General features: G+C 41.2%; 1 protein-coding gene across 1 annotated transcript in view; it reads right to left on the bottom strand.

Annotated features, from left to right (window-relative positions):
• The window catches only part of LOC133657392 (brorin-like), a 148,951-nt gene extending 132,960 nt beyond the window's left edge, over positions 1-15,991 (bottom strand). The window contains exon 1 of the mRNA XM_062058678.1: positions 15,699-15,991. The gene's annotated coding sequence lies outside the window, so the exon portion shown is untranslated. The remainder of the gene's footprint in view (positions 1-15,698) is intronic.
• Positions 15,992-23,873: the final 7,882 nt, after the last annotated feature.

Raw genomic sequence — 23,873 nt, forward strand, 5'->3', positions numbered from 1 at the left:
GTTAACGTGACCACCGATGCCAGGGATTGTAGCATTTAAACACCTTCATTGGTAATTTAATGATAATTTGATAATACTCTAACACTATACTGCAGTACATTGATATGTCGCAACTAGGGTTGTACGGTGTACCGGTATTAGTATAGTACCGCGATACTAATGAATCATTTTCGGTACGATACCGCCTCTGAAAAGTACCGGTCCCGCGCCCGCATCGAGGTTGCGTCGTGTCATTGCTGGTTTACGAGCAGACGAACATGTTCCGCAGTGCACAATCACGGAGTACTTACAAGCAGACAATGTGTGTAGACAGAAAATGGAGAACAGACGCATGTTGGCTTAAAAACTAACGATAAAGGTGAAGTTATAACACTGAAACGCCCTCAGGAAGAGGTGCTTAAAGACATGGCTAGCTAGTTAGAGGCGAACGTCCATCCGCCATCGGCAGTGTTTTAGTTACTTTTAAATCACTAATCCTTGTCTCCATGGCGACAAATAAAGTATCTTACAAGTATCATCCCTGCAGGACAAGGAATCGTTAAACATGTTTCACTACACACCGTAGCTCCCCGGCATCAAAATGTAAACAAACGCCATGGATGGATCTACATCTGACATCCACCGTAATGATATCAAGTACAGTAGCTTAACTAGTCGATACTACCATGATTACGTCAATATTTTTTGGCATCACAACATCTTCTTTCGTTTTTTTTAAAAATGTATATTATGTTTATAAACTCAGGAATTATGTCCCTGGACACATGAGGACTTTGAATATGACCAATGTATAATCCTATAACTACTTGATATCGGATTGATACCTAAATGTGTGGTATCATCCAAAACTAATGTAAAGTATCAAACAGAAGAATAAGTGATTATTACATTTTAACAGAAGTGTAGATAAAAGAGAAAGTAAGCAGATATTAACAGTAAATTAACATGTAGATTAATAATTATGTTTCTACCACTTGTTCTCAATAATGTTGACAAAATAATAGAATGATAAATGACACAATATGTTACTGCATAAGTCAGCAGATTAATTAGGAGCCTTTGTTTGTTTACTTACTACTAAAAGACAAGTTGTCTAGTATGTTCACTATTTTATTTAAGGACTTAACTGCAATAAGAAACATATGTTTAATGTACCCTAAGATTTTTTGTTAAAATAAAGCCAATAATGCAATTTTTTGTGGTCCCCTTTATTTAGAAAAGTACCGAAAAGTACCGAACATTTTTTAGTACCGGTACCAAAATATTGGTATCGTTACAACACTAGTTGCAACATTATTATGCTTTAACTTGAACTACTGGGCAAAATTCTCTAAATATGCATCGTATTGATAAATGCAAGGATTTTTACATTTAATTAACGGACATTTTATTGACTCACAAAAAAAGCACACACTCTATGTTAGCAAAATATGGGTCATGGGTGTCCATAGTATTGACCGGGGGCAATTTTCGCCCTACAGCTAAATTTTTGGGGCATTTGATGTTTTCTGAAAATTAAATTAAATCAATATTAAAGAGGTATACTAGATATGACACTAACAACATTTAGTTTGTCACCTATATACCAAAATCTAAGACAACAGGTTTTTTTAGATAACTGATACATTTTATTGGTTTTAGCATCTTTAATGTACAAAATGTATTAAAGTGGCCCAGGGTATTCTTTCACTTTTCAATATGCAGCCCTTGGTGGAAGAAAGTTTGGACACTGTACCATTATAATTGGTAAAAAACTGAATTCTGAAATGAATTTTGAAAAAACAAAAAAAAAGATTCCATAGGCTCTTATACACAAAAGCAGTACCAGGAAAGCGCCCAACAATTTGCAGTCATGCTGTTGTTACAATATACGCTACGGTTACAATAGATAACCTCAACATTTCCGAATCGCTATCATTAGCAAACATCAAATAAAAAATTAAACCATGCAATGGAATTGATCCCTATACATTATAAAAAAAAGATTTGTCGAGTGATCTCAAGGATTATCCACAGGTCGCGTTCCCAGACATGTCGAACTATCTGGTGCACCAGACCTCTTTCTCCAAGACAAAATAGATGAAAACATGGAAAAGAATGGAGATCTACAACTTCTTTGTGTGTGGCTGAGTCAGAGAAATTGATATCAAGACTCGCCCAGAAAAATATGCATCGTTTTTGCTCAGCTAAGTTTGCATTTTATGGTTTAACTTAGTTGCCTTGTTGTTGGTGCATGCGTCGTTAAGAGTACAGGTGGGTTGCCCGGTTTTTATTAAGATATAATTATAGATCTTAATGTTGTGTATGTGCTGAAAGCTCATTTATGATTGATGCCTTTGGTAAAAGCTTAACTCATTTAAGTTTTGCTCACATTTGCTATCTTTCATTTCGAATTGCCAGGTTGGTGCTTTACAAAACACTCGTTTTGTAAAGCACCTCGTTTTAAAAACTTCAAAACAAGATAAAATACAAATAATATCAAAATAATACATTAATGGGAAATACTAAACGTCAAAAGTATTTCAAACAAACCTTTATCGAAGTGATCACTGCAAACTTGTGCGTTCTTCAACTCTACTGCCTTGGACTGGAGTCAGTGCCACTTTTGTCATTTCGTAAAATCTTGACATCTTTCGCCCTTCTTGATTACCTCACGAGTAACTTTGAAGAAACGTTTATCCTTTTCGCGATTTGAACGGTTCGTACAGCCTAAAACAACGCAAGCAGAGGGCATTTTTTTTCGATAAAGGCTAAATGCCACCCAGAACGCTTTGACAACAGACGCTTACTTGTTTATATACATTTATTAGCTATCTTAAAGAAAATCATGTCATTGAATCAAATTATGCAAATTATACAATGATGTCATGGTGACCACGACTCCACCTTGATTTAGCTATTAAATGTATTTACAGTAGATGTTTTATCACAGGCATATACAGGCATGATATTACATTACACATCTCAAATTTGAAACACACCTAAATTAATTATAATATTGATAATATTAAAAGCCCAGCCCAAATATTTTAAAGGGGCAAAGTATTTAAACATGTGGTGGTTTTTGAAGGCACAAAAACTTAAACAAAAATAATGCCTACTTGCCACATAGGAACATCACTTGGCAGGCTGCTCCACTGCTCACATATCTAGTCTTCTACACTATATATCTATGCTGTATATATCAATTACATTTTAAAAAGAGTGTCAGACTGTGTGCCTCTGTTACTTACAAAGTGTTACTTGTACAATATCACTGGCAAGCACCTGGATGAGTGTGCAACTCAGCATTAATTTATTCATTTTTTAATGGCTAGTTTTACTACAGTTTACGTTGGCACTCAAGTCTTTATGGAAACTAGTTTCAGTATCAATCCCTAAGTGTTTGTAATTGTATAACAATTTACAAGTTATTCCTGTTTGGTACAAGCTGATCGTGTAGTAGTGTTGGCTCAATGTTTGACTTTTTCTCTATGACGCTTCTATGTAGCGGACTACTTATGATTACTTCTTCTGCTGCTGTTTCCTGGCAGCTTTCTCGCTTTGCAACATCTGGCTTCCTGTTGTGGAACTACAGAATCAGTAGTTTATTTTAAAGGGAAACTGCAATTTTGCTGATCGTTCGCAATCATTATGAAAGACATGACGATGGATGGATTTTTTTAATGCATTCTAAATATTAAATAAACGTAAATAATAGATCCCTTACAGCAGAGCCAATGGGAGCTCCATTATTACGCCCATAAAATCCGATAAATAATTATGCAAAAAGCGCCAACAATACTCAATTTACATTTCGTGACTTCAATGTTAACTAAGTATTAGTGATATTGTTATTATAAGCGTTAACACAGACAAATTATTTATGGCAGCGCCGTTATCACATATTGTGTGCCTATATTTTTACATCATCGAGTGGTCTGCTGTTTCCTCGCTTCCCTGCTCTCTGTAAGTTTATTTTAGATCATAAATCATGGCTCTCACCTGAAATGTACATGACTAAGAATATAATTCGACAAGTTGGGACACTTTGATAGCCATTTCGGACCTGGAACTGGCCAAAACGATACAAAAAGCGCTTGGGTCCTCCAGCCCCACCACCACATTTCTTTGCGAGGATTATGAGAAAATGTTCATCTAAATGGGAATATCATTTAGATGATCATCCTAGCAGTTGGCATCCTAATGACAGCAGAACTTATACAGTAAGTGATGTTTTAGTATGTATATGGCGGCGCATGACGATGGCGATGCTGCGGCTATGCTAACGCTCTTGGGAGTGTAGAGCGATTTGGCAAAAAACACCCGTCATTTCTGTCAATTTCATGGCTGGCTCAAAGCGTGAACACTCTGTGATCACATATGACCGACAGACAATTCTGGATGTGGATGGATCGGGTCGTTATAGACTGAAAGATGCATGTACGGTGGACCTCCTCGCTAGCATGGGAATACTTCGTGGGCTACATCGAGCGGCCTTTGTAGCAGCGGAGTCAAGTGCTAGCAGTGACCGCCAATGGAGACGACATAAGCGGTGCGAGCGGAAGCAGAAGCGGGGATGCCGAGCTGGGCTAACAACAAAGAGAAAAGCTAACCAAAGAAACGTGGAGTCTCCGGGTAAGAAGACATTTAAACTAGAACTAGCCGGCGTCAGGCTGGATAATCCCTGCACACATAGCAATTCTCTTAGAATAAAACACAACTCACATAATGTTTTTTCTTTTGTGACCGTGTCAGAGGCAGACATACATTGTACTGAGGTAGCTAACTATGATGCGTTCAGTTTATCGCAGCATCAAGCAAACAATCTGAATATCCCCGTCGTATCAATTCCTAGGTATGGTCGAAACTATTTAAAGTGCAATACGCATAATAAACGCAACATTATTAATATTGCTACTTCGGATAATTTCAACAAACAATCCTCAAAACAGCCCACTACCTATAATATGGGCTTTTTAAACATAAGATCATTATCTTCCAAAACGGTGTTAGTTAATGAAGTCATTAGAGACAACAAACTTGACGTCGTTGGTCTCGCCGAGACCTGGCTCAAACCAGACGATTTTTTTGCGCTAAATGAGGCAACTCCTCCTAACTATACCAATACACATGTTGCCAGACCTCTTAAAAGGGGAGGGGGTGTCGCACTAATATACAATGAAAACTATAATCTTACACCTAACCTAAATAATAAATATAACTCGTTTGAGGTGCTCACTTTGAGGTTTGTCACACCGCTGCCTCTCCACCTGGCTGTTATCTACCGCCCCCCTGGGCCCTATTCGGACTTCATCAGTGAATTATCAGAGTTTGTTGCTGATCTAGTGACGCACGCCGACAATATAATCATAATGGGGGACTTTAATATCCATATGAATACCCCATCGGACCCTCCGTGTGTGGCGCTCCAGACTATAATTGATAGCTGTGGTCTTACACAAATAATACATGAACCCACGCATCGCAACGGTAATACGATAGATCTAGTGCTTGTCAGGGGTGTCACCACCTCTAAAGTTACGATACTCCCGTACACTAAAGTAATGTCCGATCATTACCTTATAAAATTCGAAGTTCTGACTCATTGTCAACAAACTAATAATAATAATAATAACTACTATAGCAGCCGCAACATTAATGCTACCACAACGACGACTCTTACTGACCTACTGCCTTCGGTAATGGCACCATTCCCAAATTATGTGGGCTCTATTGATAACCTCACTAACAACTTTAATGACGCCCTGCGCGACACCATTGATAGTGTAGCACCGCTAAAGCTAAAAAGAGCCCCTAAAAGGCGTACCCCATGGTTTACAGAAGAAACTAAAGCCCAGAAATTATCATGTAGAAAGCTGGAACGCATATGGCGTGCGACTAAACTTGAGGTTTTCCATCAAGCATGGTGTGACAGTTTAATAACTTATAAACACATGCTTACCTCAGCTAAAGCTAAATATTACTCAAATCTCATCCACCTCAACAAAAATGATCCTAAATTTCTGTTTAGTACAGTAGCATCGCTAACCCAACAAGGGACTCCTCCCAGTAGCTCCACCCACTCAGCAGATGACTTTATGAATTTCTTTAATAAGAAAATTGAAGTCATTAGAAAAGAGATTAAAGACAATGCATCTCAGCTACAACTGGGTTCTATTAACACAAATACGACTGTATATTCGACGGATACCGCCCTCCAAAATAGTTTCTCTCTCTTTGATGAAATAACATTGGAGGAATTGTCAAAATGTGTAAATGGGACAAAACAAACAACATGTTTACTTGACCCAATTCCTGGGAAACTTATCAAGGAGCTTTTTGTATTATTAGGTCCATCAGTGTTAAATATGATAAACTTATCACTTTCCTCTGGCACTGTTCCCCTAGCATTCAAAAAAGCGGTTATTCATCCTCTACTCAAAAGACCTAACCTCGATCCTGATCTCTTGGTAAACTACCGGCCGGTGTCTCACCTTCCGTTTATCTCGAAAATCCTCGAAAAAATTGTAGCACAGCAGCTAAATGAACACTTAGCGTCTAACAATCTCTGTGAACCTTTTCAATCCGGTTTCAGGGCAAATCACTCTACGGAGACAGCCCTCGCAAAAATGACTAATGATCTATTGCTAACGATGGATTCTGATGCTTCATCTATGTTGCTGCTTCTTGATCTTAGCGCCGCTTTCGATACTGTTGATCATAATATTTTATTAGAGCGTATCAAAACGCGTATTGGGATGTCAGACTTAGCCTTGTCTTGGTTTAACTCTTATCTTACTGACAGGATGCAGTGTGTCTCCCATAACAATGTGACCTCGGACTATGTTAAGGTAACGTGCGGAGTTCCCCAGGGTTCGGTTCTTGGCCCTGCACTCTTTAGTATTTACATGCTGCCGCTAGGTGACATCATACGCAAGTACGGTGTTAGCTTTCACTGTTATGCTGATGACACCCAACTCTACATGCCCCTAAAGCTGACCAACACGCCGGATTGTAGTCAGCTGGAGGCGTGTCTTAATGAAATTAAACAATGGATGTCCACTAACTTTTTGCAACTCAACGCTAAGAAAACGGAAATGCTGATTATCGGTCCTGCTCAACACCGACATCTATTTAATAATACCACCTTAACATTTGACAACCAAACAATTAAACAAGGCGACTCGGTAAAGAATCTAGGTATTATTTTCGACCCAACTCTCTCGTTTGAGTCACACATTAAGAGTGTTACTAAAACGGCCTTCTTTCATCTCCGTAATATCGCTAAAATTTGTTCCATTTTGTCCACAAGCGACGCTGAGATCATTATCCATGCGTTCGTTACATCTCGTCTCGATTACTGTAACGTTTTGTTTTCGGGCCTCCCTATGTCTAGCATTAAAAGATTACAGATGGTACAAAATGCGGCTGCAAGGCTTTTGACAAAAACAAGAAAGTTTGATCATATTACGCCTATACTGGCTCACCTGCACTGGCTTCCTGTGCACCTAAGATGCGACTTTAAGGTTTTACTACTTACGTATAAAATACTACACGGTCAAGCTCCTGCCTATCTTGACGATTGTATTGTACCATATGTCCCGGCAAGAAATCTGCGTTCAAAGAACTCCGGCTTATTAGTGATTCCCAGAGCCCAAAAAAAGTCTGCGGGCTATAGAGCGTTTTCTATTCGGGCTCCAATACTATGAAATGCCCTCCCGGTAAAACTTAGAGATGCTACCTCAGTAGAAGCATTTAAGTCTCATCTTAAAACTCATTTGTATACTCTAGCCTTTAAATAGACTCCCTTTTTAGACCAGTTGATCTGCCGTTTCTTTTCTTTTCTACTCTGCTCCCAACCCGGGGTGGACCGCTAGCCTGTTCATCGGATGGGGACATCTCTACGCTGCTGACCCGTCTCCACTCGGGATGGTTCTTGCTGGCCCCACCATGGACTGGACTTTCGCTGATGTGTTGGACTTTCACAATATTATGTCAGACCCAGTCGACATCCATTGCTTTCGGTCTCCCCTAGAGGGGGGGGGGTTACCCACATATGCGGTCCTCTCCAAGGTTTCTCATAGTCATTCACATTGACGTCCCACTGGGGTGAGTTTTCCTTGCCCGTATGTGGGCTCTGTACCGAGGATGTCGTTGTGGCTTGTACAGCCCTTTGAGACACTTGTGATTTAGGGCTATATAAATAAACATTGATTGATTGATTGATTGATGTTTGTTGGCTCTCATAAACTCTGCATTGAGCATAAATCTGTGATCAAGAATAAATATTTGAAATGAATGCACCGTGTATGCTTAAAATTATCAAAATACATAAATATTAAATGTTATTATAAATGTGCCCGTTACTACATTACATATATACTTACATTATGTATATAAAACCCTAATGGACATGTTTGAATGTTTTTAGGGGCTCTATAGGCAGAATTGAACCGCTGCCATAGGCTCAATTGTAAGCAGACTTTTAATCAAATTAATTTCATATTTAAAATGCATTAAACAAATCCATACGTCGTCATGTCTTTCATAATGATTGTGAAGGATAGGCAAAATTCCAAAGAAAGTGCAGTTCCCCTGAAAGGGAACAAAAAACCTAATAACCGACACTGCAGTTTTGCATGTTTAATGTCGGTTTTGGGTTTTTTCCGTTTAATCACCTAGAACTACAATTTAATTTCAGATTTGTTTTATGCGGTGAGGGATGCTTATAGCGGAGTGAGCAATAAAATTTTTAAAGGCCTACTGAAATGATTTTTTTTTTATTCAAACGGGGATAGCAGATCCATTCTATGTGCCATACTTGATCATTTCGCGATATTGCCATATTTTTGCTGAAAGGATTTAGTAGAGAACATCGACAATAAAGTTTGCAACTTTTGGTCGCTGATAAAAAAAGCCTTGCCTGTACCGGAAGTAGCGTGACGTCACAAGGTTGAAAGGCTCCTCACATTTCCCCATTGTTTACACCAGCAGCGAGAGCGATTCGGACAGAGAAAGCGACGATTACCCCATTAATTTGAGCGAGGATGAAAGATTCGTGGATGAGGAACGTGAGAGTGAAGGACTAGAGTGCAGTGCAGGACGTATCTTTTTTCGCTCTGACCGTAACTTAGGTACAAGGGTTCATTGGATTCCACACTTTCTCCTTTTTCTATTGTGGATCACGGATTTGTATTTTAAACCACCTCGGATACTATATCTTCTTGAAAATGAGAGTCGAGAACGCGAAATGGACATTCACAGTGACTTTTATCTCCACCACAATACATCGGCGAAGCTCTTTAGCTACGGAGCTAACGTGATAGCATCGTGCTTAAATGCAGATAGAAACAAAATAAATAAACCCCTGACTGGAAGGATAGACAGAAAATCAACAATACTATTAAACCATGGACATGTAAATACACGGTTAATGCTTTCCAGCTTGGTGAAGCTTAACAATGCTGTTGCTAACGACGCCATTGAAGCTAACTTAGCAACGGGACCTCACAGAGCTATGCTAAAAACATTAGCTATCCACCTACGCCAGCCCTCATCTGCTCATCAACACCCGTGCTCACCTGCTTTCCAGCGATCGACGGCGCGATGAAGGACTTCACCCGATCATAGATGCGGTCAGCGGCCCGGAGACGGCGGAAGTCAAGGTGAGGTCGGCGGCTAGCGCGTCTGCTATCCATCTCAAAGTCCTCCTGGTTGTGTTGCTGTAGTCCGCCGCTAATACACCGATACCACCTACAACTTTCTTCTTTGCAGTCTTCATTGTTCATTAAACAAATTGCAAAAGATTCACTAACACAGATGAATTTTGAGATGAAAACAGAGGTTTTTGTATTGGATTCAATGGGGTCCGAATACTTCCGTTTAACTATTGACGTCACGCGCATACGTCATCATACATAGACGTTTTCAACCGGAAGTTTAGCGGGAAATTTAAAATTGCACTTTATAAGTTAACCCGGCCGTATTGGCATGTGTTGCAATGTTAAGATTTCATCATTGATATATAAACTATCAGACTGCGTGGTCGGTAGTAGTGGGTTTTAGTAGGCCTTTAACTTCTGTGTTATAGTTTGTTAGCTCTGCAAACGTCATAAAACATGGGTCCTACTCCATTTATCCATCCATTTTCTACCGCTTGTCCCTTTCGGGGTCGCTGGGGTGCTGGAGCCTATCCCAGCTGCACCCGGGCGGAAGGCCTAGACAAAAATCTGCCAAAAAACAAAATAACAGAGATTATAAAATAAGTACTAACTTAATATACTGCATCAGCATGGGCTCATAAATAACTGACGGAAAAAAATGTACATACACTTATTCTGTGCTGAAATAATCTAAATGAATAATGAATATGTTCTTTAACTAAATTATCAATAACATTGAATTGCAAATAAAATACAGCTTCACTATTTTAGTCATAATTTTTGCACTTAAGAAACTTGTCTCTGACTTAACTCCAGATTTCTTCTGTTTTGAGATTGTTAATACTGCCATAAGTGGTGGAAAAGTGTATTGCAACTGAGTACCGGTGTGACCCATAAGGACCACAGCTGAGAAAGAGATATCTTTGCCGGCCCTCTAAGGGGCATTCACTGACCATCAATGGGCCCCAGCCCTATGGTTAAGAAACACTGACATATAGTTTATTGTATCATAGATATTATAGTATAGAAAGCGTTATATTTCGTATACCAAGGGTGCAACGATTCGTGGCCATCGACAAAAATCGATAGTTTGTCGGCAACAAATTAATTTGACAATAATAGTTGATAACATCGTCGCTTGAGTTTTTACAGACGGAAATTTGTGCGACTTGTGACTCCCAAACATCAGAAAAAGAAAAATGACTGTGACTGCTGTAACACTTCAAGTGAAAACTAAATACGTCAAAGACACAAATAAGTTTTTCATTTTATAAAGCGGAACATGTCTTTAATGGCTATACGCCTGTGATGTAGAAGTGTTTAAAGCAGTGGTCTGAGATGATATTTAGTGGCCCTCACCTTAATATTCAAGTTTGTGTTGTGTTAGTAATCTTAGTGCGACCCGCGACTTTTATATGAATGGCACTTTACAGTATGTTGAAGAGGTTCATTTAGCCTACTAATGTGTATTTATAAACGGTTGATTTATATAGACGTCACGCTAACATCACGTGACACCTCTGAGGAAGGCTGCAGAAGCAAGATAGCCGAAACTTGTCAGGTACAAAACTTTACCTTACTAGCCTATACAAATCAACTGTTTATAAAGGCACTTTACAGTGTTGTGTGCGGAGCAAAACGAACACACCAATCACGGTGGGGTATACGGCTGTCGGGGGCGGGACATCGACCGGGCTTGATGCAAGCAGATAAACATTTCTCGATGAGTGAAAGTGACAGCAGCGTTGCCATGGAGAGTTGTATTACGTACCTGGCTGACTGCCTCGTTTCCATTGAGCACAAGCGGACATTCGTCCCAGCGTTCACAACACTTCTAAAAAAGAAAGTTGCTGCCTAGCTGGACATTATACGTACTGTATGTATGTCTTTCTCTGACAAAATAAATGTAAGTGATGCGTACGCGGCGGGATAAAAGAAAAGTAAGGAACTCAATGTAGCGTAATGTTCCTGCAGTCACATAGCGACACCTGTCTGTCGGCAATAACAGTCCCCGGTAACCCGGACCAATTATAGGGTGTCACCGTTATTTGTGGGCCATTATTTTTCATTGGCATCACACTATTTGCACAATGAACATTACATATATTTCTATATGAAGTCATTTATTTTTTGTGTCTATGACTACATTTACAACAACAACAACAACACAGCGGTTAACAAGTACTGTCGACTTTTTGCGCCCACTACTCTGATACTTTCTACCATCTACAAATGCCATGGTGTTTATGTCATCATGTAAGACATGAACATCGAGCGCTGTGACCGTTGTTTCAAATTTAAAAGTTACAGCTCCAACATTCAAGTGAGTGTCGCTTCGGATGCCATTGTTTGCTAAAACCCCTACTACACACAGAAAAATGTGTGGAAGAGAATTGCAAGTAGGTCACGCCTATGCGTACCTAAACAAAGATTGTGGATGACTGACAAGAATCAGACGTAGACGTAGAGCGGCACGATTAATCGACATCAAGATTGGCACAGGGGTTAGTGCAGGTGCCTCACAATATAAAGGTCCTAAGTTCAATCCCGGGCTCGGGATCTTTCTGTGTGGAGTTTGCATGTTCTCCCCGTGACTGTGTGAGTTCCCTCCGGGTACTCCGGCTTCCTCGAACCTCCAAAGCCATGCACCTGGGGATAGGTTGATTGGCAACACTAAATTGGCCCTAGTGTGTGAATGTGAATGTTGTCTGTCTATCTGTGTTGGCCCTGTGATAAGGTGGCGACTTGTCCAGGGTGTACCCCGCCTTCCGCCCTAATGCAGCTGAGATAGGCTTGCGCGACCCCGAAAGGGAAAAGCGGTAGGAAATGGATGGATGGAAGATTTTAATTTGTGCGATAACGTAAACGCAAGAGGCTGAGTTGTTTTTTTTCTCTGCCGTCACCAGCATTTGAGTGACAAACTTTAAAAATGTTTAGCCTCGCGTTTTTTTGTCTCTTGCTTCAAACAGTGAGAATGATGTCTCACTCTGTGCATTGCTCTCAGCACCTGAGCACATTGATTTAACAGTAGAAATAACAGAACGCAGTTAGCCCCCTTTTAGTCATCCACAATCTTTGTGCCTGCGGGCGGAGAACAAGAACACTAGCTTTGCACACACAGGAAGCACGAAGACAGAGCCTTGCAACTTGCCAGTTTCACAAATTAACAAAAATTAGGAGGAAAAATATATGATTACAAAGCCAAATGTCCCATTTTGGGAATATTTCAGCTTCAAATCGGGTGGGCAATATGAGTCCATCAACACAGACATCCGACCCAGTTTTTCCAAATGGGAAAAAAACTGCACTTTAACATGTTTAATATTTATAGAAGTTAAATTGTTGCTTAAAGAAATGAGAATCAATTTTCTTGTTGAATTTGTTTATTTATTTAGGATACAGTTATTTACCTTCCAATTACAGTACAATAGTAAATTATTAAGGAATACAGTAATGAATTATTATTATATATTATAATTACATTACACTATAAACACTGTATAGATTTTAGTTATTCAGTTTAAGAGCATGATGCAGCCAAAAGCTCTGAGTCCGTCTGCATAAAGCCAAATATTATATTTAATTAAATTATTGCATATTGTTCTAATGTGTGGCACCTTAAGACAAGAATATTATGATTGACACTCATTATTTTCGCAGTTTTATGTATTTCTATGTAGGTATAAAATATAGAAATCATAAATCGAATGGCTATCAGAATTTTAGAGAGGAAATTCGCAATGAGGTTTTTTCTCAAAATTGTGCAAGCTTACCCGGACGCAGCAATTTATCGATGACGGCAAAGTTATTGAGGTCATTTTCATTTATTGTTCGTTTGATTAGCCCAGGTCTTTAATTGTATAAAATGATTTTAATGACATCAAATTTACTGCTTTTTAATGCTATTTAAGGCTTTAATTTTCACAAAATCAATTTTAATGACTTTTAATGCTTTTTAATATCCCGTGGAAACCCTGTATTGATCTGCATGGTTTTCTTTGGGAGAACACTCTTCTCCTGTCCACTGACATTTAAATGTTACACTGACTTGCTACACAACAACCCCTTATTTTGCAGCATTAGCAGGTCAGTGATGTCACGTACTGGACGTTCACAAAGTCAGCATATAGACCGACACTGAGGTGCAGTCACGGTGATTAATCTAAGAAAGATCTAACCTGGCTGTTGGTTCATGGTTCAATGTTTCTCACCGTAGAGTTGATTTATGACTCATAGTAAATATTGTTTTCATTACCCAGCATGCGAAATAAAGCCCATAAGTCTTTGAGCTCAGTGAGACATGTTTTGCTCAAGCTTGACTAATAAGATACTACTATTCATATAGATTAGACTGACAAGACTTCAATAACAAGACGTGCAGGAGAAAAGGTTGACCTGCCTCTTGCTTTCCTCAATAATGTCACTCACAGATGTTCCTTCTAGGATAGCTTGCAGCAATTAAACCAACACATTACTGCTATAAATAGGCCCAAATAAACTGAGGCAGCGTGCTCATCTTCAGGAATTTTCCACATATTTGCTAAGATATCTCTCTTGTTGTGGATTTTTTTTATTAGCTCCTAATGCATCTTGACAGTTTTCAAAAAATTACAAAAACGATGGCGACATGCAAGGGGAAGCAATAAGGCAAGGCTCACAGCAGCCACTTGTTTTGATTTGTGTTTAGGGCTGTTGTTGTAAACAGTGCAAGGCTCACACAAATTGGCTTGCAATGAGCCTCCGAAGCAAGAATCGTATTAAAAATGTTTCAGTGAATAAAACTAACGCAGCAGGCACAAGACATTGCTATAACATTGATTAAACATACATGTCCTTTAAAACTGACTTTGAAACAACGTTGCAAAATAGTTGTATTTGTAAATTGAGACAATAATGTCAAACGTTGGATACAGGTTGTTAGTTGGGATCTGGCCAAATCCTAAAGGTCAAATCAACGTCAAAACCTGACATTAAATAAACGTTTTTAAAAAGCATGTTTCCACATTGTATTTGTGTTGGAGAATACTGGTTGGGAAAATGACCAAATTTCAATGGTCAAATCAACTTCAGAACCCAACATAGTCAAAAAGCATATTGTTCCAATGTTAAGTTTGAGGTCTTAATTTAACAATTTCTCAACATTGTTTCAATGCCTTATGCCTGCTGGGAAAGCCAGTTCCCAATGTCACATCAAACTGGATGTCATTCTTAAGAAAAAGGATGTCTTGAGGCTAGAATAAAATCGTACTCGCAAACGGAATGCGCTCGACACTGTTTGCACTTAGCAAATTCCTCCATCTTACCCAGCTCCAACATCCTGACATGTCATCTGCACAAATGGGGAATGTGACTATTTACTTTGAGGTACATCGGTGACAAAGCAGATCACTGGGGATGAGACGTGAAAGGTTATGACAGTCTTGGCTTGTGGGCTCCAATTTGACAAGGCTGAGGAAGCATTGAATTAATGATGGCTTCCTACAAATGTTATACAAATAAAAAAATGTGGCGTGGCATTATGCAGTCTAATTAGAGCAACGAGGGACAAGCAAAGCAGAGTATCAAGCCATCTGCCGGAAAATAAATGGCTGCGGGGCAGTCTAATTGAATTGTATTCCTTACAAGTGACCTAAATCAAAAGTTTTCCCAAACATGCAACCGCCCTCTCAAAACTGTCACGTAATTTTTGCATCATGCAGCTAGGAAATAGGGGGGACAGTTTGAAAAGTATAAGATATGAAAGGGCAGATACATGGATGTCATGTTGATGTGTGTCTCACCCAGGGATGTGCTGACATTTACATTTTACTGGGGAAAAAACTGAAGGCACACATGGAGCTGCATTTTCTTAAAAGCATCCACTCTGCTGTCGCCTACCTGAATATAATTTGAATTTCTTATGAGTACAACCATGCAAGTGAATAAAAGAAACATGCAGCATCTACAGGTGCAGGTATTTTTGTGATCAACAAACATTACACCACATATCGAAAGTAGGTGCAAACACATTTATGGATATTTTCTTCTATTTGAATTGAAATGATGTGAACCTACCAATGATCAGTGTTCGGTCCTTGGGTCGGACAGAGTTGGACAAGTAAAGTCGCTGTGAGTCCAGACAGTAACAAAGTGCGGCTGGTCCACTTTGTACAAAATACGACGTTTCCCCCGAAATGATGGCCGCTGGTCAGTAACTTAACTCGGCTGGCAAGAGTGTAGAAGGCGCTTTCGCTCCCCTGCTTGTGCTCCGGAAAGTGTGACGTCCCTCCTCTACACAGCCACTTTATTTTTCTCCCTCCCAAAAAAATATTAAATAAATGGAGGCGGAGTGGCTTGTGACGTCGTGTTTTGTTGTCACGTGACCACTAGATGGCGCGGTTTTACTGCTCGGATCAACAACTCTGGTTAATTTCTCTCAATTAAACACGTTGTTTCTACCGGGGACGTCACTATGTATTAACTGTTTCATGAACATCACATTCTTCATCTATTAATTCTTCGTGGCTTTAGGGTGTATATTCAGAGGGTTAAACAAGGGTTTTTGGTCAAATTTGATTATTTTTGTATGCCAAGTAAACATGTAATGTATTATCAAAACGTCACATATGTTATAAAACAGTGATGTGCCGTCAGCCTTTTCTGCTGGCCTAACATAACCAGAAATCATGATCATAATTAAAGATAAAAGTATTTTTTTTATTTACTTTCCCTAAATATCTAAAATTATTCATATTCTCTTCATGTCATATTATGCTCCTTTTAGTACTGTTGTTTTTAGGCTATAGTTTTTATCCAATCAGAATTCAGCTAGCTTATGTTGCCATGCTGTACCAAATCTGCCCAGGGCCTTCAGAATCAACAATGCTGGCGTCTATGCACTGTAAGTGAACGGGCACATACAGTTAATAGATAATTGCGATAACCAATCAGATGACGAGTTGTTGTCAGTAAGGCCTTCTAGCTGGCCTCACGTTGAACGTGACATTTACGCGTCCTGTGATTGGATACTCACTGGTTTGAGCCACGGCGGTGCTATGCTGATCAGCAGACCGGGACCGTTAGCGGATGAATTTGAGAACACATGCAGTTGATAGACCGTTGGGATAGCCAAACAGATCACAAGTTGTTGACAGTAGCCTATCTAGGTGGCCTGATGTTAACGAGACTGTGATTGGATACTCACTTGTCATTCCAAAGTGAGTATCCAATCACAAGTTGCAATTTCAATTTATAAAGCAGTAAGTGTTGCGCCGTAGCAGAGAAATCACCAATACTCACTTTTTTAACCCACAAAGAAGGAAAACAAAACATTTATTAGGTGGCAGATATATATTTGCAAGGCCATTTTCAAGAAGGATATTTAAAGAGAAACTACATCTTGTGAGACGATGTCGGCCAACTCGGGAAGCTAGCTGAGCTGTCCCGGCGATGAAATGTTGAAATGCCCGCCACTTCCACTCAAATCAACCGACTACGAGCATTACCACTGGCTTATACGGCGTTGAATAGCTGCTACAAATTGTGAGTTCAAATATTTTATTTCTTAATCTTTTCACTATCATATGTTTTTTGCACTCCTCTCTGAGCTGCCACCTTACCATGGTAGAGGAGTTTGCGTGTCCCAATGATCCTAGGAGCTATGTTGTCCGGGGACTTCCATGCCCCCTGGTAGGGTCTCCCAAGACAAACAGGTCCTAGGTGAGGAATCAGACAAAGAGCAGCTCAAAAACTTCTATGGAAATACAAGAACCGAGACTCAGATTTCCCTCGCCCGGACGCGGGTCACCGGGGCCCCCCTCTGGAGCCAGGCCCGGAGTTGGGGCACGATGGCGAGCGCCTGGTGGCCGGGCCTGTCCCCATGGGGCCCGGCCGGGCACAGCCCGAAGAGGCAACGTGGGTCCCCCCTCCAATAGGCTCAGCACCCATAGCAGGGGCCATAGAGGTCGGGTGCAATGTGAGCTGGGCAGCAACCGAAGGCAGGGCACTTGGCGGTCCGATCCTCGGCTACATAAGCTAGCTCTTGGGACGTGGAATGTCACCTCGCTGGGGGGGAAGGAACCTGAGCTAGTGCGCGAGGTGGAGAAGTTCCGGCTGGATATAGTCGGACTCACCTCGACGCACAGCAAGGGCTCTGGAACCAGTCCTCTCGAGAGGGGCTGGACTCCCTTCCACACTGGCGTTGCATGCAGTGAGAGGCGACGGGCTGGGGTAGCAATTATTGTTGCCCCCCGGCTCAAAGCCTGCACGTTGGAGTTCAACCCGATGGACAAGAGGGTAGCTTCCCTCCGCCTTCGGGTGGGGGGACGGGTCCTGACTGTTGTTTGCGCTTACGCACCAAACAGCAGTTCAGAGAACCCACCCTTTTTGGTCACACTCGAGAGAGTACTTGAAAGTGCTCCCCCGGGTGATTCCCTTGTCCTACTGGGGGCCTTCCACGCTCATGTTGGCAACGATAGTGAAACCTGGAGAGGCGTGATCAGGAAGAATGACTGCCCGGATCTGAACCAGAGTGATGTTTTGTTATTGGACTTTTGTGCTCGTCACAGATTGTCCATAACAAACACTGTGTTCAAACATAAGGGTGCACTTGGCACCAGGACACCCTAGGCCGCAGTTCCATGATGGACTTTGTAGTTGTGTCATCGGATTTGCGGCCTCATGTTTTGGAGCTTTCTACCGATCACCACCTGGTGGTGAGTTGGCTGCGATGGTGGGGGAGGATGCCGAACAGACCTGGCAGGCCCAAACGCATTGTGAGGGTCTGCTGGGAACGTCTAGCAGAGTCTCCTGTCAGAGAGAGTTTCAATTCCCACCTCCGGAAGAACTTTGAACATGTCACAATGGAGGTGATGGACATTGAGTTCGAGTGGACCATGTTCCGCACCTCTATTGTCGATGCGGCTGATTGGAGCTGTGGCCGCAAGGTAGTTGGTGCCTGTCGTGGCGGAAATCCTAGAACCCGCTGGTGGACACCAGCGGTGAGGGATGCCATCAAGCTGAAGAAAGAGTCCTATCGGGTTCTTTTGACTCATAGAACTCCGGAGGCAGCGGACAGGTACCGACGGGCCAAGCGGTGTGCGGCTTCAGCGGTCCCGGAGGCAAAAACTCGGACATGAGAGGAGTTCGGAGAAGCCATGGAAAACGACTTCCGGACAACTACAAAGCGATTATGGACCACCAACCGCCGCCTCAGGAAGGGGAAGCAGTGCACTGTCAACACCGTGTATGGTAAGGATGGTGTTCTGCTGACCTCGACTTTGGATCTTGTGGATTGGTGGAGAGAATACTTCAAAGACCTCCTTAATCCCACCAACACGTCTTCCTCTAAGGAAGCAGTTCCTGAGGGATCTGTGGTGGGCTCTCCTGTTTCTGGGGCTGAGGTTGCTGAGGTAGTTAAAAAGCTCCTCAGTGGCAAGGCCCCGGGGATGGATGAGATCCGCCCGGAGTTCCTTAAGGCTCTGGATGCTGTGGGGCTGTCTTGGTTGACAAGACTCTAAAGCATCGCGTAGACATCGGGGGCGGTACCTCTGGATTGGCAGACCGGGGTGGTGGTTCCTCTCTTTAAGAAGGGGAAACGGAGGATGTGTTCCAACTATCGTGGGATCACACTCCTCAGCCTTCCCAGTAAGGTCTATTCAGGTGTACTGGAGAGGAGGCTACGCCGGATAGTCGAACCTCGGATTCAGGAGGAACAGTGTGGTTTTCGTCCTGGTCGTGGAACTGTGGACCAGCTCTATACTCTCGGCCGGGTCCTTGAGGGTGCATGGGAGTTTACCCAACCAGTCTACATGTGCTTTGTGGACTTGGAGAAGGCATTTGACCATGTCCCTCTGGAAGTCCTGTGGGGAGTGCTCAGAGAGTATGGGGTATCGGACTGCCTGATTGTGGCGGTCCGCTCCCTGTACGATCAGTGTCAGAGCTTGGTCCGCATTGTCGGCAGTAAGTCAGACACGTTTCCAGTGAGGGTTGGACTCCGCCAAGGCTGCCCTTTGTCACCGATTCTGTTCATAACTTTTATGGACAGAATTTCTAGGCACAGTTAGGGCATTGAGGGGATCCAGTTTGGTGGATGCAGGATTAGGTATCTGCTTTTTGCAGATGATGTGGTCCTGATGGCTTCATCTGGCCAGGATCTTCAGCTCTCACTGGATCGGTTCGCAGCCGAGTGTGAAGCGACTGGGATGAGAATCAGCACCTCCATGGTTCTCGCCCGGAAAAGGGTGGAGTGCCATCTCCGGGTTGGGGAGGAGACCCTGCCCCAAGTGGAGGAGTTCAAGTACCTCAGAGCCTTGTTCACGAGTGAGGGAAGAGTGGATCGTGAGATCAACAGGCGGATCGGTGCGGCGTCTTCAGTAACGCGGACGCTGTATCGTTCCGTTGTGGTGAAGAAGGAGCTGAGCCGGAAGGCAAAGCTCTCAATTTAACGGTCGATCTACGTTCCCATCCTCACTTATGGTCATGAGCTTTGGGTTATGATCTAAAGGACAAGATCACGGGTACAAGCGGCCGAAATGAGTTTCCTCCGCCGGGTGGCGGGGCTCTCCCTTAGAGATAGGGTGAGAAGCTCTGCCATCCGGGAGGAGCTCAGAGTAAAGCCGCTGCTCCTCCACATCGAGAGGAGCCAGATGAGGTGGTTCGGGCATCTGGTCAGGATGCCACCCGAACGCCTCCCTAGGGAGGTGTTTAGGGCACGTCCGACCGGTAAGAGGCCACGGGGAAGACCCAGGACACGTTGGGAAGACTATGTCACCCGGCTGGCCTGGGAACGCCTCGGGATCCCTCTGGAAGAGCTGGACAAAGTGGCTGGGGAGAGGGAAGTCTGGGCTTCTCTGCTTAGGCTGCTTCCCCCGCGACCCGACCTCGGATAAGCAGAAGAAGGTGGATGGATGGATGGTTTTTGCAATCTAAATTTTGACTGTTCCACATAAGATATGTTTAAATTGCTGATGCGGGTTTATTGATTTTTAAATGCGCCAGAAAATAGCCCATGTTGTACACTGTTGAGGCGATTAAATGACCAGTAGTGTGTAAATGTGTTTCTGTATAGCAATGGTCATGTGGTGACATAAATGATGGTATTTTGAGAGGTAATCATTGAAGTCGGACATCACTGAAGGCCTGAGTGCATACTTGCCAACCCTCCCGTTTTTAGCGGGAGAATCCCGTTATTCAGCACCTCTCCCGACAACCTCCCGGCAGAGATTTTCTCCCGACAAACTCCCGGTATTCAGCCGGAGCTGGAGGCCACGCCCCCTCCAGCTCAATGCGGACCCGAGACTGAGTGGGGACAGCCTATTCTCACGTCTGCTTTCCCACAATATAAATACGCTTGCAAGTTCCAAAACGAATGGAAACAAGAATTTCAGTTCATCCAGGACAGTTCGAAGGGGAAGGTGTATGTTGCCTGTAAATATGTAGAACAGACTTCTCCATTGAACACGGTGGCCGAAATGATTTCTCAGTCATGAACAGAGAAGTTAAACAGGACAATACTGCCATCTAATGGATGGATAATTCAAGTATTTCTTTTATGTAAATAAAATAAATATATATATATAGCTAGAATTCACTGAAAGTCAAGTATTTCATACACACACACACACATATATATATATATATATATATATATATATATATATATATATATATATATATATATATATATATATATATATATATATATATATATATATGTATGAAATATATATGAAATACTCGAGTTGGTGAATTCTAGCGGTAAATAACCACGCCCCCAACCACGCCCCCCCCCACACCCCCCACCCCCACCTCCCGATATTGGAGGTCTCAAGGTTGGCAAGTATGCCTGAGTGGGAAATAATTACAGCCATAAAAAATCAATAATAAGGTTGAGTGGATGATATTGACCATTTCTAAGCTTAACTATATCCCCTATGTTCGTTCCACATGGATAGCGGCAAAGCTGGCTTCGAACACTTTACCCAAAAAAACGTCATAACGTCATCAGAGCTCACCTTTCACACACAACACCAACTTTTTGGAACGAGGCGAGTTGATAGAAGAAAGGTAAGAATATAATACATCTATTTGTGGCAGCATAGGATAAATTATTCACAAGTTTCACTACTACATCTCATTGACCATAGCTGTGATGTGCTCAAAGACCCTCGATTAAAGTTAGGAAACAGATGTGCTACTAGTTTTTTTAATGTCAGAGGTAGACTCTAACTCAGGGGTGTCAAACTCATTTTAGATAGGGGGCCACATGGAGAAAAATCGACTCCCAAGTAGACCGGACTGGTAAAATCATGGCACGAGAACTTAAAATAAAATAAAGACAACTTCAGATTGTTTTCTTTGTTTAAAAATAGAACAAGCACAAATGTACAAATCATAATGTTGTTGGGGTTTTTTTTTACACTTACATGTTGCGGATAATCATTTATTTCTCGTTATTTATATTTTCTGAATAAATTATGTGATAATGTTCATCAGTCAACTCATTGGTGTCTATCATGATAAAAAAATATATATATCAAAATCAAATTACAGGATGTTATTTATGTAGTTTGATCATTTTCCTTGACTGATGTACTAACATCACATGGTTTATTTTGTACATATGCAGCTTCATCTAAAAAGATACAAAGAATTGTTATTACGTCATACAGTGGACACATTTAAAAACAGTTTTTCCTTAATAAAAAAATGTTGGGTTAATTTTTATACTTAGCAATCTCATCGCATGTGCCGGATAAAACCTGTTCGCGGGCCTCATCTGGCCCTCGGGCCGTACGTTTGACACCTCTGCTCTAACTCTAAGGAGATGTACTAATAGTAACATGATAAAAAATAAAGTATTATTAAGATTTGTATTATTCACCAATTATAATCCTATGTGTATTAACTAATCTCTACTTTAAACTCTGACATAAAGGTAAACTTGACATCTTTGTAATCATATTTAAGGTTATATGATTATTCAAACTCCTATTCTAACTACGTTGTACATATCAAGGAAATAATCACTGGTAGTTATAATATAAGATTTTAATCATAATAATTCAGACCAATATGTACGCTATTGTTAGGAATTATTCTAAAACATGAATAATTTAATTTGGCTCATGTTTTCATTGTACACATTCCAAAAGGTTGTGCCATACTCCATATTCCTTCTAGTATGTATTGAAAGTTTTAAAATTTTCCCTCCCCTGAAACATTTTGTGGATCACAAATAACACAAAAATATCCATCCATCCATTTTCTATACAAACAATAAATAAAAAGAACATGTATCTGTGTATATAAAAATATATATAAATAAAACAAAAACAAAAAATAGGACAAGATGAAAATGTGAATGCAAAATGTAACTTCCCTACCTGATGTTTCCACCTGAACTATTTTACAAGTACACAGCAGAACAAAAGTCAATCCAAATGCTGCTTCCTCTGACTCCGACTCATGTTCTATCCAGTCGGGTGGCGTGCGCATGCCAGGGCAATTTGTGTTACAATGGTACACAAACGAACAGCTACTGGAGCAACTGCCAATCGGTTCTCATCGTTCACTTAAAAGACTTGTTTCATTTGCGGACGTCCCATCTCTATTATGTATTCATTTTTAATAGGTAATGATTGTATCAGCTCAAGCGTAATTTTAATCAAATGGGTTTTTTATTTGCTATGTTTGGTGCAACCCTGTTACCATCATTCAGGTACAGTGGTACCTCGGTTTAAATACTTCCTCTTTTTAGTATATTTCAAATTTAGGCAAAAGCATTAACCAAATATTAGATCAGATAAATCTATTTATTTTCCTAAATTTCAAGTATATATAGATTTGTGCTCTGCAAGTTTGCCTTCCAGAAGATAGGTATCGATCCATTAACCTTTTTAAAATAGAAGTGATGGAATTGTATCGATACGAGAAATTGGAAAACATTGGATTTAAGAACAACAGAGTTTATATGAAGTTTAGCACTTTGAAAAATAGGGACGGTAAAGGTTAAGTCTATTTGCCTGTCTGTGACGTCATGAAAACAAAAATGGCAGATAGCTTTGGTGGTCGAGAAAGGTCATAGAAATGCAAACGCCACAAGACATAATCATAAATTGCAACACAAAAACTGTTAGCTACAGCACAAATGCAAAAGCTAAACAAAGACAAACAACACAACACAATATTATAAAGCCACAACTTAATAAGCCACAGAAGACAGGACTGACAAAACACAAGTGACAGCGG

This window comes from Entelurus aequoreus, linkage group LG09 (genome assembly GCF_033978785.1).
Source record: "Entelurus aequoreus isolate RoL-2023_Sb linkage group LG09, RoL_Eaeq_v1.1, whole genome shotgun sequence".
NCBI classification, from domain to species: domain Eukaryota; kingdom Metazoa; phylum Chordata; class Actinopteri; order Syngnathiformes; family Syngnathidae; genus Entelurus; species Entelurus aequoreus.